Below are 17,819 nucleotides of genomic sequence, written 5' to 3'. Positions count from 1 at the left end.
TTAAACGCCCTCGCGAGCCTCGTACTTGGTCGACGATTCTCTGAAGAGGAGAAAAGGCTATTCACGATAAGTCAGTTCGAAGAATCAATCGATGCAGGAATAGGCTGCCTGGCAGAAGTCATAAATGCAGTGGCGTCATAATTTTATGGATAGCGCTTGGCGTGTACGTTAGACTGTCACAGTGTATATGTTCTCGTGAGTGTAAGTCGGCGAGTATAAGGGGTAATATCGTGGAACGAGGGATACCATCCGCAAATCCTTCTGATCCCCCTTCAATGCACGGTCTGACGTCTTAAGGTTATGATACCTTCTCGGGGACCGGGACGATACCATCCCCGGTTTAATATTTATAAACCAGATATATCGTCGCGTACCTAGTCGTTTCTCGCGCAGCAAACGTTCTATTCCCAGTTGGAATAGCGGAAATCGGCTACGGACGAAAACCAGGACGTTTTTCGGCCAGTCTGCAATTTTACGCGATTGTCTTCAGCTTTATTCCCAATTATCGAAACGGCTTTGTTCCATCGTCGAATCGATCGATTTTTCTCCAGTCTCGGGAATTAAGGCCGCCTATTCTTTGCGACAGGGACGCGTGCAGACGTACGGAACCGTTGGACGGGGTTGCTGCGATCTCGAGCGAACGAACTTCCGCTCGTGCCGTGGCGTGATTCCCGCGACGTGGATGTCGAAGGTGGCGGCGCCGGTAACGCCCTAAAAAGACTCGGGTCATTTGGCAAAGTGCTACTTTGTGTCACATAAAAAAAGCGACGTCGTCCCTCAACAACGCCGGTTATTTCGTAGTCAGCGTTTTCCGTCGTTCGAATTTTTCTGGCCCCCTTTCGCAGCTACCCCTCTGCGGAAAGCCAACCATCGAACCGCGTCGTTTCGTTTCGTCGTCACGCGTAGCGAGGGCGCGGTCTTTCCACGCGGTTCTCCGATTGAATAGACGGGACTGAATGAAAATGGTGCGAATTTAGGGCGTACCATTCGCGCAATTAGCTTCGAGGAGAGGAGGTGCGGTTCGAAAGGTGCGGATAGCTCGATCGACGAAAACAATCTGGCCAAGGGCAACGGAAAACTCGGATTTCGCGGCCTCGGTGTACCGAACCGTGCACGAACGATCTCCTTTTCTTCGTGGAAATTGTCGTTGGAAAAAGATAGCAAAGAGGAAGAAGGAGCACGTTGGCCGTTCGTACACGCTCGAAATATCCTCGGTATCGTTCGTTCGCGCCCGGGTAACGTTGGAAATGGCAATAAAAGATAAGAAGACGGTTACCGTCGAACGAACGTTGCAATGGATCGCGAAAGATTAACTTTCACGTCGGCGATTTGCATAGCGGATGCCTAGCACGCCGTAGATACGTATCTATTTTCCGAGCTATGCGTTCTACCTTACGTAAACGTAAACGGCGGCAACCGTGGTCAGGTGTGTACCGGTGAAATCGGCGATAAAAACGTTCTACCATCTACCTACCTTCTATCGCCTTGTAGATACGAGCGGGGATAGGATCGGACGAGAAATAACTTTGGCGAAATTCTACAGGCAATTCGAACGGCATTATTGTTACCAGACTGTAATTACACGGCGAAAGGGGATAAAGATGAATTTGTTATCTCCCCTTGATCCCTCTCTGCCCATTCGTTGGTTCATCCTGTGTCCCCGAAACGCTGAAAACTATGGCGAAAGTTTTCAGAAGTCTTTCGACGAGAATCTGCCAGTTGAAGGGAGCGAGGGAGTGGATAAAAAAAAATTGGGTAACAGCTTAATCGCTTCGGAAATGCATAGTGCGTAGTCCGGGCAATAAGTTATCCGTGGCAAGAGAAAAGATTGTCGGCGCTCGACGAAGGGATGGAAGCGAGGCGAGTATGTCGACGTGGTGAATCAGGGACAAGGGGTGGTGAGGGGTGGAGAGTGAGAGTGAGAGAGAGAGAAAGGACGAGAGGGAGAGAGGGAACAGAGCAAGGAAGCAGAACGTCGAGCGTCGTTAATTTATGGACTTATTTTTCCCGGCGTGCGGTCGCAATTAATCCTGCGCTTTAATTGCTTCGTAACGCGCCCTACGAAAGAATCTTTCGATTTGATTAATCGGATTCGACGAATGTCGCCGCCCGGCCCCGACAAACGGGACGAATCATTATGTACCGGAAAGGAGGAACCTTCTTTGGTTTTTGTATTCTTCGTACATTTGTCGCGACCAGCCGCGATTTCGTTCGCGTTGTCTGCGGCCTCGAATTGGCGCCACGTTTCATAACGATTAAACAACGTCGTAAGAATTGGCGGAAAAATTAGAATGCCGTTGAACCGCTCACGTTCGCCATATTCGAGAAAAATATATATCGTAACGTCTACGTTCGATAAAAAGAAAAGTAGAAATGGCGAATCCGCTGATGTAGGGTGGACGGCGCGACCTTTTGAGAAAAAATAATCGAAATATTTAGAGGGACGATAGAGAGCGGCCTATAAAATTCCATCAAATTCCGGACCTCCACGAAAACCGAGTGTAAATTAATCCATGGACGTTTGGACGTCCGCAGGCATCCTGCTCGACGTATCGGACATTTAAATCGTTGAAATACCAAACCAGAGACAATGGACTCGGTTTTACGGCGCGCGTAGGAATACCTGGATAGTATAAAAAATTAAAGGCCGTTGGATTTTATAGTTTTATTGGCAAAATGCGTTCGGTGGATAGCGCGCCAGAGCTTTCCTTTCTCCCGCCTCGGACCGAAAATAATTACTTTCTGTCCTATTCGTTTGGGAAACCGTGCACTCGCGCGAACTACCCTCTCCCCCCCCCTCTTTCCACTCTTTTGTTTTTGTTTCGGGGAAATTTGCAAAAATTCGCGAGATCCCGCGCACGACTATGCGTCTAGTAAATCGAGAGAGTTATATAGAGTCGCTGGTTTCACGCACCGATGAACAAATCAAATCGGCGAGTGGCCTGCCATGAAACCGAAAAGTTACATCGTTTGTTTCTCGGTTTCCGATATATGGTTTTAATCTAAACCCGATCGAAAACGGAGAATTCGTCACGGTTCGCTGGCCGTCGACACATTTTCCCAGGTGCATACGCGTTACGTGGCTTTTTCCATATATTGTCTCCTCTTCCGGCCTGGCTGAGCGTTTGACACCTGCTACCATGAATTCTTATCCTCTGAAGCGTAAACGACGCGATGCGACGTGATTTAGTTTACGCGATGAAACTTTATCTGCTACATCGTTGAAATCCTATAGAGCAAGCGTCTCTTATTAATTAACTCGTGACAAAATTAGTGGCGCCTGGAATACCGACGGTCCACATCTCCTTCGGAAATGAGAAATTTGCCCGGAGGTTGTCCCTCTGACCTTTATCTGACTCGAGGCCGGTCGTTTCCACTGCAACGTAACATTCTCCCGGTAGAAATAACAACCTCCTGATGCACTTAACGATCTCTGCACGGTATCGTTCGCCGTTTCACGGTCATTTCTCTTCGACCCCGAAATTAGTGGGGTGGAAAGATACGCGATTCTCGGATATTCCTGGCAAGTAGTGGGCAATAGCCTAAATACTCGTACGCTTGTGAAACGAAAGTAACGCGAGATCCAACAGAGCCGAGGGAGAGAGACGGGATTTACGGCCACTTTATTTCTCGTCAGGCGGTGGAAAAGAAAGCACGGGGAAAGATAGGAAAAGAGGAGGAGAAGATCGCGCGGCGAGTCGTCTGCGTTGTCGAAAAATTTATCATTTAATTTATTGGTCTCGCGGCTGTACAGTTTACTTTAGCCGTCTCGAGAGGGTAACGTGAGGAATATTTGATCTGTGAGAGAGTGCCCATGGGCGCCCGAAAGCCTGTCATTTCTGTTTCCTGCTGGTAGGACGAAGGCGAAAAACCGATACGCGAACACGCAGCCCCGATTCGATTGAATTTTCTGAACGATTTATTGCGCTGCCTACCTGAAAACGTAGTTCGGATTAATCGAGACGTCTGAAAACTTGGAAAAATGTGTTAACAGTCCGTAATACCTTTTCTACTCTTATTTAGTTAATATTACGCGTAAATAAAATTTATTAATAAATAAATTAAAACTGAGCGCAGATTTCGAACTGCGACTTTGACGTTTCGCCAGCGTACTGCGAGAACTCTCGTTTCTTCTTCTTATAAATCATACGTCTATTCGGTTGGTTAATCTGGAGACCCCATAGCCACGCTGCACACCACGCGGTTATGTTTTTATGCCATTTGTCGGGAACGTGAAATAATCGTCGTCGCCGCTATGGTCGTTGTCGTTATCGTCGATCAGCCGCAGAAATTTTCCCGTCGTTATTTTCGTACGAAACAAGGCGATATAATCGCAGCTGGTAATTCGCGGAAAATTCGATCGGCAGAATTTTCTCGGGTGCGAATGAAACACAGCGCGTGTACAGTTTCGTCCAGTTTGCTTTTATTAAGCCGGCCAGCTTGTTCGAAATTAAACGGTACGCATTAATAAGTAATTTAATGACGAACATGCGGCGCGTTAGTAATATTCCGAATGCCAGGATTAGCGTATCATATTGCGTATTCATCGTTGCAAGCACGTCCATTGATCGAGCCGGGATGACGAAATTTTTCTGCCCGCGCAACGAATCGTTGAACACCGTGCATTAATGAGCCCCGGCATGTTATATAATATAATGCGTTATTATAAAAGTGTTAATGGCCGTGGTGTGGCGGGATATTAAAGCTGGACCGGCGTATCGGAATTCGTTATAGGTTCGGGGGAACGCGCGCCGCTATCGACAAAACTTTCCCGTCACTCTTGGAATGGCCGACAGCGCGAGGCCTTCTCTCGGACACACGATATATTGTGGTTGGATCGACGTGTGCTCGTCGGATTTCCATGTTCAGGAATTTCGTAGGAATTCGTCGGCCGTCTCATTCGCCGTGATTTCGCCCGACAGCGTGTCCTTCTTTTTTTTTTCGCGTGCCTTCCTTCGCCTTTTCTCCACCCCTTTCTTGGACCTTGGTGATAAACAGACAACGTTCTTAAAGTTTAACGTAATGTCGTATCCGCGGCGTTTTCCCTTCGTTTCCCTGTCTACCTCCGATCGCTTTGTATCGTACATCGGAGACTTATCCGTCTGCCTATACGACGCGACGCCTGCCGACGCTACCGTCGAAAATCGAGGCTGAAACCGATATCGAGTGGCGACGAAGCGGCGAGGGTGCGCGAATAATTTTCAGCGGCCAGAACGCCGGCGAATCGATCGTGAAAATTGAATATTCTCGTTAAGAAAATATTTCCACAGGCTCGGCCGCGCGGATTAAACTGGCTTTGAATCTCACCGTTTTCCCGGTTACCCTTCGCCAACCCGTCCTTGCCTGGCGTTTCAAGCACGTCAGCTGTCTCATCTGTCTGGTCCTTCTGCTGTTCCTACATCGAGGACGCCCGTTTCAAAAATCTTCAGAGCGTCTGGATGCCAAGTCGCAATTAAAATAATTATTTTTAAAGTACGCCACGCCGGCCAACGTATGTATCGACGATTATCGCGTGCTCGACGACCGAATCTCGCGTATAAAACTATGCATTCAGAGAAATAAAACAATTTCTGTTATTTCTGGCAGGATAGTTAAACGTTTACGGCTGCAGTTATTCCAAATGAACATGTAAATATTATATCGAATACATTCGCATGGATTCTTTTAAATAGGATCGATTCAAAATGGAAATGGTCTGTCGATCGCAGTATATATCTTTTCTCAACAATTTTGTTATCGAACGTTTTATCGTGTAGCTGTTCTCGACCGAGATGCTTCTGGCTGATAATGTTGGCCACCCCAGTATGTATACCGGAATTTCATAGTGTTTCGTCCAAGATACTTGTGGTCTGCAGCCATGTGGTCCACCCCTTGCGACCACGGACTTGACGGCTGATTGAAAAGTTGCTGCTCCCCCAATCTGCGAGATGAGTCTCCAAAATTAAATCACAGCTATCGAAGGCCTGGCTTCGTGGGGTATATCATTGCGGGATCGATGGTCCCAGTTCGGATCTTCTCCGCATTCGTTTCGCAGACCATTAGGTCACGTTGAGGGTTGCTTCCAAGAGAACCGTTAAATCTTTTGTGTCTTAAAGGAACAATTATACCGTGGTAGATCGTTTAACTATCGTTAACCTCGTGTATTCTTAGAAATCTTCCTATTATGATCTAATCATTTATTGTTATGATCATATTACGATCTTTGTTTGTCGAACGTTTTCCCGTTAGAGGAAACGATCGTTGGCGACTCGTGACACGAGAAGGAGACGAGGATGATAGCCGGCGTGCGTGTCACGCTGCAATTTGTCCGAAACGGTTTCGACTAGCAACCGTGGAGACCACCTGGGTAGATCGCATTAACGACATTTTTACGTGAGAGCGCGAGAGACACGCGAGCCAGTCGGTTCAAGTTCTGCGGGAAGAAGGAGACTCTCGCTGCCGGAAAAAGAGCGGAAGACGGAGGAACGTGTTTAGTTAATCAGATTAGTAGTGTAATTAGCGGACTCAGAAATTCGACCTTGCACCACGTACCGATGCACCCCGATTTACCTGTAAATTCTTCGTAGTCGTGTGGGTAATTAGCGATCGCAATTCGTTAATTACACGCATTAACGAGAGACATGGCATTGGGTCCCTGATGGATCTCTGATGGATCTCTGATGGATCCCTGAATCGCATGGCTAGGGATATTCGCTGGTAATTAATTGTCGCCAGTGAAAAAGCGACGCGGACACTCGTCACTCTGGATGATGCTTCCGGCGCGGGAAGTCACTGCGGGATACCAACGGAACCAACGATAATGAATTAAAAACTCTTCTTTTTCTTGTTAGAAGAATTTTAATATTTACCAATGATCTCGAAGTTGAGCCTAGGAAGATGCGGTTCACCGCCAGTAGTTGCTTCTTTCTCGTAATTAAAATCCAGCAGGCACCGTGTTTCCATTACGCGAGAACGAGAGTCCGACGGGGATGCGAGAGGCAGCTCGTTACAAGAGTTGTCCGAACGTACAGCTCGAGAAAGGGAGGACATTCGGCCTCCATTATGCGGAGGTCACGCGCGTTAGGCCGACATAATATGCGATGGAGGCCTGTTCTTTTGGTTGGCGAGCGTTCTGTCAGGCTCTCGAGTCAAGCCGCGAAAGGGACGCGCCTCGCGATACGAAGCGGTTAAATGAAAAGCCGTCTTTAGAAAACCAGCGGAGGCTGTATCGCTACGTCAGGTTCTTACGAAAACGAGAACAGAGGGAAGAAAAGGTGGACGACGCATCTTGCCGCGCGACAATCATGGCGCTGCCTCGAGGTTGTTAAGGGAAGTAACCGACGACCTCGTTATTTTCCCTTGGTCCGGCCGCAAACGCGGGGACGTCGATGCAGAGACGCCGAGGAACCCGGTGATATTTTAACCGATCAAGAATCGCTACGACTGTTTTCTTAACAAGAAAGTACAGACTTTGTTGTTCCTACAAGAAACTCGTCTCCTACTTTTCTTTTTCTACGATGCTACATCTAGGTAAACACCCTTCTTTTGTTTTCGTATTCTCGAATAAGCCTTTCTTGATAGATAGCTTTTAGGATATAGCTAGTGGTATTCTCATTTTCCGTCTTCGTCCTTCTACACAGACAGTTCATCGCCACGTTTCTACGTTTCGTCAGACACTTTCCGACAAATTCCGAGACAGTAAACAGACGCCACGTCGCGTCGCAGCGGTTCTTAATTAAGATTTACGAGCGGTCTGGTCACCGCGACCTTCGACCTCGATCGGTCGAAAGCAATCGGAAGCAATTTCCCGGGGTTGCGTAAGACATAAACCATTCTGACACCAACGTGTTCTCGAGGAATCGGGTCGGGCTTCATCCGCGCGGGGACAGACCGCAGAGGGAGCGCGGATACGTTGAACGGAAACTACGGACGGACCATCTCATCCGCAGTGCGCTTTAATCAATGCTAACAATCCGTTTATTATTCGAAGGGTCGAGCGAAACCGAGGGACAGGGTGGAACGAAACCATGACTTTTCGTGAAGCTTGCGAGGGTCAGTACCCGCCCACAGGTCGATGAAATTGCGTTACCGCGTCCAAGTGACGCCAAATCGACGCGGTTGGGCTAACACTCGAGCGTGCCCCTCGTTCGTCTTCAAAGGAACATTGGGACGCGAATTGAAAACACTTTCAACGAGGACTGTTCGTTTGAAATCAACGGCTAACCTTGTGTATGCTGTGTTTCAGTGGTCGGAAGTGGCCCAAGAGACCGGAATATTTACGGAAAAAATTAAACGACCAGGGGTTGGTGTAAAATTGTCCTTGGAATCTCGAAGAGCGAAGACACTCATCGAAGCAAGTTCTTCTTTCGAAAGTTACTTCTCGAGGAAGCTCTATATATCGGGCCGTGACTGGTCATAAGAAAATTGGAATAGGGCCACTCGTTCGAACGCAATTAAAGTTCCAACTCGGCTACCGCTGATTTATGGATCGTAAAGAAGATTCGTTACTCGTCCCGATAGTTCTCTTTGTTTTAAATAGAATTCGCTCTCAATGGCATGGCGGCGCGAGCCTCGCTCTCTGCCAGCTCGTTCCTTTCGTTTCTTTTGTCTTCGTAGAACTTTCGTTCTCGCGAGTTGCCTTCAACCTCCGCATGGTCATTGCCAAGTTCGTTATTCCTTCCGTCGCGAGTGCGTTATTTCGCACAGGGAAAGTGCACGCCGTTTCCAACCGTTGCACGCGTGACGAAACAATTGTAAATGATTATTGCCCGCGATAATATCAACCGGCGTCCTCTTTACGCTTACAATCGTGCGAGCTGGATCACGCGTGCAGTGCGAGTGCACTCAAGGTTCGCGCGTGCATTTTTCGAGCAGGAACCCACAAAGACGCCGCGGTTTTAATTACAATGCAATTTTCCTTGCGTCGCTCGCCCCCCTTTGAAACGCCGTTAGGCTTCCACTCGAACACACGGAGCAATCAGGCGCTCGTACGCGAGTATTGGTTGTGGCGGTCTCGTGGCGACGTAGCGTACCGCTACGTTTTGATCCGCGAAGATTAAAGGAACCCCGCCCTTTTCACTCCCTTCTGTGTATCACGATACACCGACTCATCCCCCCGAGCCGCAACATAGCGTCTACCGCAAGTGTGCAAATATCCCGAAGACCCGCAACAACTATTCCCCACGATAGTCTCCTTCGGACCGTAGACATTTGTCTGGCTGCAGCGTCTAAGTGCCTGCAAATCGACTTAAAGTGGTAAATACCACAAAGCGGTATACAAGCGTGAAAATATTCCGATTTTCAGTAAACGGATATTTCATCATCGACAACGTATAGGCTTCGCAGATGTTACAAAAAAAAAAATTCGATTTCGAATTATTATCGTATTATTTTCTCATCGGGTCATCGCTTAGGAAACTACTTACATATATATCCACCTGCCATTAGTCGAGATGCCGTGTAAACCCCATTTGCGATCCAATTCCAGCTGATAAATTCCAGAAAACGCACGAGTCACTGGCGGAATAGATATTCAGCCTGGGGAGAGAGGACGCAAGAACTATAATGGATTATCGGTCGAGGGAGGTTGATCGGTAATCGAATATCAGTCGGGGTTAAAATCCATCAAATCCTCCTGCAGCATCCGTCGACGCGACAAGTTACTCTCGCTTTTCCATCTATCGATCTCACTCGATCGCGCGGCTGGTAAACTGCAGTCTCATTGTTATCGCACGGTCACGACGTTCGTTGGGACGTTTCATCGCGCGTGCTTAACGTACTGTGCCTGTCTGTTACGAGCGTGGCCCGAGCAGAGATCGTTCTCTGGAAACTTAGCTTTTTACGAGGATCGAAAGCCCGACGGTGGTTGGCTCTTCTAGCGGGAAAACGAGCCTACGAATGCCGAGTAATTTCTTTGTCGTCCTTTAGAAGCGACGTTCCCTGGATATAAATCAAGGAGACCTCTTAAGGGTGGCGTGATTCAGCGGAACGCTTTTGTCGTAGCCAAGTGGTCCTTCCTCTCTTGCTTTTCACCCTGATACTTTATACCGAGTCGAGGAGGACGTTCGGAATCGAGTCCTCCGCGAAGACTGCAAACGACGCGTTCCACCGTTGTTCTTTCCTCCGAGCGATTTTCCATCCTGCCTATGATCAACGATCGACCATCTTTTCCTCTGGTTTTATTCCACTCTACGTGCACACGGTGTTTGGTACACGCGGTACCCGATTACCAATGGATGATCGATGACGATGGAAAGTTCGACGCGGTAAAAGCCAGGCGACCAAAGTGGACAGCGTTGCGAGAACGAAACATTCGTAACGTTATTGTTTGGAGGCCGACGAAGCTCACCGCTGTTAAGGTTGACGTTTCCATCCGTCATGATGTCGTCGGGCGTCCACGAGCTTTTCAACCCTCATAGAGGCGCCATCACCAGCGCGACGGAACCCCATGTGCGCGTGGCGCGAGCGTAATCGTGCACCAGGTGCCTCGCTAACGTCTCCTAACGAAGGACACAACCCCCGTCGTGCTTTTCGTCCGTTTTCTCCCTTTCACCTGTTCCTCCCTGCCACTTCGCCCCTCCGTCCCTCTTTCCACTCCTTTTTTCTTCTTTCTTTTCCCAACAGGAGAGGCAAGACACTCGGAAAGACGGGCCTGCTTCTCTTAACAAGCATTGAGCAACTCTCTCTCGGTACTCGGGACGTAAAAGGGACTTTTTGCTTGTTAGATTGTTTGCTCTTGTCGAATGGGAGAGGGTAGAGGAGATTCGGTTTTTGCTGCGGAGTATAACACGGCGTTCGTCTTCTTTTAGAAAGAGCTGCACGTTGGAGCGGGTAACGTGCACTTTTTTGTCGGTCTTCCACAGTCGATCGGCTCGTACAGATCGTCGAAGATCGTGAGATCCTTAGATGCTATCGCATCGTTAGATATGCAATGCCGCAAAAAAGACACGATGGAAGAACTGCCCCCCGAATAATATTTGTTCACGCTTGTACCGCTAAGGACCCTCTTCTCGCGGCCCGTTAAAGTTTGAGATTCGGAGATTCGTTAACAGCGTCCACTGCTCCCCTTTTTCTTTGTTCTCCGGTAAAAATCATAATGAGTGCGGGGAGACATCTTCGAGATGTAATATAAGACGGGAGCAACGAAAGAAATACATTGTGAGAAATGGTAGGACGTGCCGAAGTTACTTTATAGACACCAAATAACACTTGAAAAGATCAGCGTCATACAGGCTGTAGTATTATAGAAACTTATTGAAACTTGCACGATAATTTCCCGTTTCTATCGTCCGTTGTCTTGAGATTATAATTTTGTTCTATTATCTTACGAGATTTCATCGATTATTCGTCAGCACTTATTCCTGTTAGATCAACGAGGCGGTTTTATTCCCGCCTCTACTTGCCGATATCGTCTATAAGCGGCATAAGTATCCACATGGATATCTCTGCAGATTTTACAAATCCTTTGGCCAAACAAGTGGCGAGGATCTGGCAGGTGCCATTTGCCATTGAAATCCTACTGCCATTAGAGACGTCCGATCTAAATCCCGCTGGCATTTGCGCACCGGATTGTCGTCTTATCCTCGTGTCTCTCTCCATCCGTCTTTCTTTATCGTACACGTCCCTCTCATTTTCTCCGGGACGCGCATTCTCTGCCTTCGTCCGCGTTACTCGCGTTCACCCTCGTGCATTTCGGTCTTGTTATTTCACTACTCGACCCTTCGCGCCGGCCGGTTACTCGCCAATGTAGAATTTCTCGTGGACCGTTTCTGGCAGCGAACGTTACCCTGTTAAGATCCACAAAGCAAACAGCGGCCGGAGATAAGAGTGTCCTTCGGGAGCCCGCCAAGGATAACAGAGAGCTTTAAAAGGTTCGTGACGTCCTTGTCGGCACTTTCCGTGCGGACGTTCTTTAAATTCGATTCGCCGTTCGTTGTTCTCTCGCTATACTAACGCGTGATGCAGTTTTTTCCAACCACTGTTACACGTTTTTCCCTCCTTTTCTTCATGGAATATGAAACACTGAAATTGAGACCAAAGTAGAGCAAATTTTCACGACAGCCTACGACACAAGAGACGCCATTGACAGATGAACGGATGATCTCAGTCTCGTTCGTTCAATTTCCATAATGTAGCTGTTCATTCAATTTCCAGAACGAACGGTGGGTCGCTTTCTGGCGTCCGTCGACTGGCGCCCCATTAACAATGCTGCTTTTCAATTCGGCTTCTTATTACGTATTCAATTAATCCGTAGATCTTATGCATCGCGGATACGTCCTGCACCACGTTCCTCCAGACGTCGGCGAGAGAAACGTACAAGGGTCGGGCCGCAGTCGAGTTAGCAAAATAACGGAAATAATTTAAAACTTTATCAACGCTGAGTATACCGGATTTCCTTGGTCTAAACGGGGTTGCATTAAAGGGATTAGTTGCTGGAGAAATGTTGCACAGAGTCGGTGGGCGTTGTATTCTTTCGTAGTCCAAGAAGAAAATGCTGAAAGAGACACAATCGATAACGCTGAAATTCTCTTAGAAGGGTGTAACGTGCGCGATCATCTCCCTGATCTGTTACTCGCGTGATTCTCTATCGTCGAATGATAAGATTAACCATGCAACCCGATAAATCATCGTCGTCTGCCTCTAAATATATTAACAGATAGATCTCACATTTACTCCGTGGCGAATCTAGGTTTCTCAGTTGACACGAGTACCGTTTTCTCGTCTCTGTCAACGTTAAAGGCGATTGCACGATCCGGGTGCAGCCTAGATACCGTTGTTTTTCGCGGTGGTTCAGCCGGTCTTGGGCTGCTTCGTTCCTCATTTTCGTAGATGCAGCGATGCGAGAGAGTTGACTGTGTCCCGCGATGATTATTCGGAGTGATCAGGAAGAGGGAAGGGGATGTTCCCCGCAATGCATAGGGCAAACTCGAGCGTAAGAGATTGCTCTCTGCTCCGCTTTTCTATCTTCGACCGTTATCCTTGAGTTTTCCCTTTGTCTGGTTCTTTGGCCGTGACGCGACGGCTCCTTTAACGCCCTCGTGTCAGTTAGTCAATCAGCGGAATCTAGCGGTTCTACGCACGCCTTTCAAAACCCCTTAGCGCCGCCGATATTAAAAGACACGCGTCCCTTATCCCGTTTCCACCGACCCTCTTCTATTTCCACCTATCCCACGGAATGAAAAAATCATCCTTGTGGAGGATCGAGCGGAAGTTCACACGATAGTCTTCGAGGCTACGAACAGGCGACTCGCGAGCAGTTAATAATTCAGGCCGATCTGCTTCTCTTATAAAAACTCCGTTATTGGAAAACAGACAACTCGCAAATTATCGCGGGAACAATGAAACGCATCTAAAGGTGATCTAAAGGCCTGTACACACTGGCATACTATCGCCGGCAACATTGGTCGGTTGTCTGTACAGACCTGATCATTGCACGCTTAGAAATCGGCCGATTTCAGTCGATCGACGTCTGAGGTTCGCGTCAGTTTTGCTTGAAACATAGGTCCACCTGCTGAGGTAGCTGCTGATCTCGCTGTCACGTGTGTAATAATTGCAAGAATCGAAGGAAAAGAGAAGGCGATGGCAGAAACGATCGATCCTAATAATGGAGTCTGCGATCTGGGTGACTTTAACAAATTGCCGAGACAATTTAACGACAGTTGGGATGCAGCGTTGTCAGCGATCGCATCCCAGTCTGTATAGGCCTTGACGGCATAGTTTAGCTCGTAATATTAACCCCTTCACCGTAACAAACCACTTTATTCCGAAACAAAACACGCGACAGAATGAAGGAAGACATCCTCGTTCGTTCGACCAACCGGCCGTCTCTAATTTGATCGCTGCACACGGCGAGGGAGGGGATGATGGCATTGAGACAGGTCAGTCCGCTGTGAAAATCGGATATATACCGGCCCCGTTAACTCATCCGCCAGGGGGAAATCCAGTTATGATTCCGTGTGAGCGGAGCCGTTTTGTTGTTTTTAGCTGGCGGTTAGCTACGAATCGCGCTCGACGATCTCTCGGTCGGTGGTCGCTCGCTCGCGAAATCGATTAGTTACGCGAAACAATAAGCGGACGATAAATTAGGTTTACGAACAATCGGGGATATAATCGTTTCGTCGTGAAATGGTTTCGGAGATTCGATTGATTTTCCTACTGAACGCAGAAGCGTGTATTACAAGAATATAATTTTTGGTGTCCTTTACCACTTGAAGAAGAATAACAGAGCTGCGCGTACTAACAACTAATGAAACGGCCAAGTAGTTTTCTTCTTCGTAATATTTATCGCGCGGTGGCAGCGGTTTGCAAGCTCGATAACCACAATCGAGTTTGTTACCTGCCTTTATTTCGTGTTTGGACGTGGAACTTTGTTTCGGACACGTTTGCACGTTAACCAAGGGTACCATGGCGAGACCATACGACCATCTACATCGTGCCAACTCCTTCCACCGCTTCTCCTAGTTCTCTCAACCTCCTTTTCGCCCCGTCTTTCTCGCTTCATCCTTCTCTCCGCAAATTCCGTCTCCCTTCTCCGACAAGCTCCTACATCCATCCCCCCTTGCCACTGTTGGTGGTTCCGGGGAAAATATTAGCCGCGGGCTTCGTAGCGTTAAAGGGGGACGGTTAAATTAATAATTCGCAAATTGCCAAGAGAAATGCCGCTCGTACCTCAGGACCGGCATCTCCCTCCACGTCTCGTTGCTCCTTTTCGCTGCAGTTTGCGGCGTTTCGACTCGGCTGCGAGGGTGGAACCAACGACGCAGGCCAGTCCGTCGACTCGAAACCACCGCTATTTTCGACAACCATCGTCGGTTAAACGACTAATTAGCCTCGCGAGGTCACGGTAAGAAGGTTCGTCGGTATTCTTGAGAACGTTCAAGCATCGACTTCGTTAGCCTTTCTTGCGTCGCAAGACTCTCGCTTTTTCGTGTCCTCCAAGAGAATTTCTTGGAAACCGTCTCTCCTTCTGCTTGAGATTAATTATGCTCACGGTTGACTCGTTATTACGATCGGGGACACGATTTCTCTTTTGTCGGGGGGACGATTATCAACGGTGGCGTTGAACACTGTGATCAACCGAGTTTTTTCACCATGGGCACCGCGTTTCCGATGTCGAGAGATAAATTCCGGTGCAGCACGTGGAATGTACCGACGCGACTCGACGAAGAGAAAAAAAAGGAATGGGACGAAACAGCAGGGGACGCTTACCGATTTCGCCTAGCGCCGCTAATAATACTAATCGGTCGACCGTCTGCGCGAAGGTGGTCGTTTCCTCCGCGGACACCCCGTGTATATAGCACGACTGCCTGAATAATTTCACCGGTAACCGTAATTACGGGGCCCCGTTCGCAGACACGGCACGGGCCCGCGTCCAACTCCGTCTTTCTGTAACGAAACTTATTATTGCCAACGCAAACAACGTTATTATCGTCTTCCGGAATGGAACTTTCAAAAATTCTATTAATATTTATGCACGCGGTAGATAGTTACGAGGCACGAAGAAAGTCGCCTCGCGTTTCACCAGTATCAATGTCGTTATACGCTGGAAGATTCCACGAAAGGTGCTCGAGTTTCATCTTAACGTTGCTCTCGTGAATCGCTTTATAATCGTAACATGATTGATAGCCAAAGAAGGATGATACGTAATTATCGGCCCCCTCGTTAATAATATCGAACCGTGATCCGCGCGCAAAGAAGCTTACATTGTTGGGTTATTAAAGATGCAGCGTTAAAGATGGTATAAACTCGCGAAGTTTGGCGGATCCATTAATTTTCGAAAGATTGCTACGGAGACGAGATAAATAATAGGCGAGGGGAAATGCAGAAGATACATCGGCGAGATGCGCTCCGGGTCTATCTATCCTCCGGGTAGTTGGAAAGGCTGAAAAGACTTTCTAGCCGATTCGATGCAATATCCGTCGCGTAGCCGGATCGGATGGCGACGCTTGGAATACGTTCGGAGGACTATCGCTCTCGGCGCGTGTACTTTAGAAAACACCGTAGCCTTCTTTTATTTCTGGCGAGCTGAGCGGGCGCGGACGATCGAGCACGTGTACACGGGAAATTGAAGGATGAAGATAAATGAGAATTCTGCCGCGACGGACTATCAATATTGCGCGTATCGTGCATTCGGGGACACGTTGTCTACGTAGCGAGTCGGCTGAAGTATCTCGAATCCAGCGCGAAACGATCGACCGCGTCATTCTTATTTGCAACCGAGACTTCCGGTCTGCTCTTTCTCCGCTGCGTCGTTTTCACCTCGTCCGTCCGTCGAGTCGACGTTCTCCGCTTAGCACGTATTTCGATTAAGATCGAAGATTAATTTTCTGGTGTCGAGAGCGAATTATTCCGGTCTCTTTGAATATAATTGGAAGAAAATCGCCGGTGAATGACGCAGCTTCTAGACTCCCTCCGCTCTGGACAACCTTTCTCTTTAATTATATTTAATAATGGCAGCTGTGTTCGGTCGGGAAAAGTCGATCGTGTCCCTTCCCCCTTCCCCTAGTATTCAGGCCAGTTTGACGCAAGTTTCGAAAAGCGATCGATCTCTTTGATTGATAAGCTCGGCGACCGTGAACGAATCTTGGAAAATCTGCGGTGATTTGGTTGGTCGCGACCAGTAATTCTGAAAGTCTCTTTCGAGAGATAGTTTGAGGATGAGGGAAGGGATTATGGGCTAAAGATCCAGACACGCTTTAACGAGCCGTGTACGAGGTAACAAGGCTGAATGCAGGCTTCGCAACCCTTTCTTTCGTCGGTGCGGAGCAAAGGAAGATTGCGATTTCGAGTGCTTCGGGCGCCTTTTCAACATGTTAATTGTATATTTGAGGTAAGGTGATAAACAAGGCTGTGGCTCGGTAGCTCGCTGCCGTTGGAGTCTTCATTACAGCTGGTAATATATAACCGAGGCCCCTGAGGGGGCGCTCTCGATGTTCTAGAAGAAGTTATGAACTCCGATATACCCGGTGACCCGGCAACGATTACTTGTCAAACGTTGCTCTCTCAACCGAGCTCGATCAGCGAAATTTGATTTCAGGTCAAAAGATTAGCCATCGAGGCAGCTCGAAAGCACCGATTACCGGCGGAATAATCCACGGCTAGGCATATTTCCCTTAATGTCTTCCACTTTTCTTCCCTCTTGTTCTCGACTTGGTCTCGAGTCATTCGGACGTTAATTCGAATTTTAATTCGCGGTATTAGAGCGACGAGCGCAATTGTCCCCTGTGGAGAAGGGAAGCTGGCAGGGCGCAATCTCGTCGAAAGCGGATTGCTGCGAGTTCGTCGAATCGTCTAATCGCGATCTCGCATCTGCCGGTGCCACTGCCTCGCAGCGTACTCTGGATAAGGGCTCGAGCAGCGAAGAGAAAAAAAGTGAAAAAGATGAGAGAAACCCGCGTGATCACGGTTGTATCGTGAAAGCAGCTCTCTCGCAACGTGCACACATACACGCGCAATCGATTGGCCTTCGGGTCCGGAGGTGCGAACCGGTTCCTCGAGCGCGACTCGATTTTCGACGTGGAATTCGGAGCCGAGCGAAGGAGACCGGCTTCCTGCAACCCTCTTCAGACGTTTCGGACCAGGGGTTCGCTCGGACCGCTTTTCTCGGGGCCGAGCGAAAGAACCGCAGAAAGAAGTAGAAGAGGAAGAAGAAGCAGCGGCGCTTTATCCGCGAAACAGAGGTAGACAGAGACGCGAAGACACGCCCCCTCGGTGTCAGATTTTATTTATCGCGCCGTGGTTTTTTGTTTCACGGTAAATACTCCGGGCATTTAGGAGTAAGACGTTCCCCGATTTATGGTCTCCTGCCTGCCCCGAGTCCTTCTTCTTATTCCTTTGCTTCG

The 17,819-nt window shown here is 48.4% G+C and overlaps 1 protein-coding gene across 4 annotated transcripts in view; it reads left to right on the top strand.

Annotated features, from left to right (window-relative positions):
* LOC100651674 overlaps positions 1-17,819 on the top strand; it is a 256,328-nt gene that overhangs the window by 71,496 nt on the left and 167,013 nt on the right. The gene's annotated exons all lie outside the window — the stretch shown is intronic.

The sequence above is a fragment of the Bombus terrestris genome, chromosome 4 (assembly GCF_910591885.1).
Source record: "Bombus terrestris chromosome 4, iyBomTerr1.2, whole genome shotgun sequence".
Lineage (NCBI taxonomy): Eukaryota > Metazoa > Arthropoda > Insecta > Hymenoptera > Apidae > Bombus > Bombus terrestris.
This window is presented reverse-complemented; position numbering and strand designations above follow the sequence as displayed.